Raw genomic sequence first — 2,154 nt, forward strand, 5'->3', positions numbered from 1 at the left:
AAAAACAGTAGTTAGTCTAGGGAGGTAAAAATACAAATAATACAAATACATACTTTCAGCTATAGGAGGTGTATTTTTGTATTTTACATAAAATTCATTGTAATATTCAAGACCAATTAGTGATTGAATACATTAATACAAAAAAATATACTTTCCCCTGATATTAATTTACGGAATACAAATGTTATCTGTAAATAACTTTTTACAGTTTACAAGCGATCTTTTATAGATTTATGCATTTAGTCTATTCAGTCATATTGTGTAATATGAGAGTTTTTAAACCCTTTGGACTTTATTAACCTCTTACATGTCTATAATGTATTATTTATTAATTATAATTATATTTGTTGTTATGAATTATATATATCATAAAGCCCTTAAGCCCGTAATTTCTCAAAAGGGACTTCTGGAATTAAAGATGACATTCTTACTTTTTTTTACTATTTATCATGTTGTTTATTAGCACAAAAGAATATATGAAGACAATTAAAAAAAATTTGCATTGCCTGTTTGGGGTATTTTTAATAGGGTGTGCAATGCAGTACACTTTCTACAGTGTATTTTACTGTAGTGTGATGTCTTCTTTACCCCACGTGGAGGCGCTATTGCACTATAGCTGAAGTCTTGTAAATCTATTTATTTATAATCTGTAAAATAAGATGTTCTTGAAAATGTAAACAATGTCTTATTTTCTTAAGGATTTAACTGGCACATAAACAGACGAAACGAACCTGAAGCACATGATAAAATAATGAGAAGCTGGACATCACACCAAATAAGGTCATTAAAATATATGGGGTTTTTTTTTCCTCTGTTGCGTTATTGTGTCATAATTGTCCTTATCACTGCAGGATGCAACATCTGGCAAAAGGACAGTGGAGGAAAATATGTCATCCATCTAACGCATGTGCATTTGTGTGAAAGTTGATTCATGTACATTGTCCCCTCTCAAATAAAGAATAAACAAAGAAATAAAAGCTGTACTGACAATTTATGAACCCAGTAAATACATAATTAGCTAATTAAACGTTTTTTGACTGAAAATCTTTAAATTACCATTATTGTAACATACTTTCCAAATACAACCTCTTTAGTTTTGAAAATCTCATTCTGTTTTCTGAGGTACGATTGGTATTTAAAGGTTCAGTGTGTTGGATTTAGTGACATCTAGTGGTGAAGTTGGATGTTGCAGCTGAATACCCCTCACCTCACCCTCCCCTTCCAAACATGAAGGAAACCTAATTGTAGCCTTCAGCTGTCATAAAAACTAAAAAGGTGTTTAGTTTGTCCAGTTTGGGCTACTGTAAAAAACATGGCAGCTTCCGTAGAGAGGACCCGCTTCCAATGTAAATATAAAGTATTTAAATATAAAGGGCCAATTCTAGGGTAAAGAAAACAATAATTTGTAACATTTAGGTGATAATATCTGCCAATAGAGGCCTTTCACTTAAGTCTTACACACTGAACCTTTAAGGTCATCGACAATGCTGCTCTGCCACCTCTGAAGAGCTTTTTTTCCTCCCCGCTCAGAGCAAATGAGCAGAATATCTCGATCTGCTCTAAATTCAGACTTAAACATCCCATCGGTCTGCTTTCTCATCAAACATTGGAATATGCTTCCAGCTGAGCTTGAAACTTGCACAGACTCTCTTTCTTTCTCCTGTGGTGTAAAAACCAGTCATGTCAACATTAATCTGAACGTGATTCAGATTTTTTATTGTGTTGAATTGCAATTTTCCCCGACATATTGAATGAATGTGCTGGTATATGTTGATGTGTACTCGTGGATCTGTCTGTATAACTGCGTGATATAGAGCCTTTGGTGGTGTTGTATGTAAATGAATGTTTTAATGTAATTGGTGTGTTTTAGATTTAATGTTTACCTGCCCAATGACTGCAGATGGAAAGGAGCTGATAAATCTGGCCTAAATCATCGCTTCTCATTTTGAGATAAATGTTTTTGTGCATTGTCCTCGTTTAATAAATAGAAGAAGAAAAATATACACAACAGGAGCGCAGTCAGTTTATCTGTGTGTGTTTTCTGCTTTGGAATATCCTCTGCCTGTGAATGGAACTATAGAAATAGCTGTTTCACGCACCGTGTTATTGGGTGGTCCCTGACAGTTCTGTTTTTTCCCACGGTGCCTGAATGTA

Source organism: Hippoglossus hippoglossus, chromosome 4 (genome assembly GCF_009819705.1).
Source record: "Hippoglossus hippoglossus isolate fHipHip1 chromosome 4, fHipHip1.pri, whole genome shotgun sequence".
Classification (NCBI taxonomy): Eukaryota; Metazoa; Chordata; class Actinopteri; order Pleuronectiformes; family Pleuronectidae; genus Hippoglossus; species Hippoglossus hippoglossus.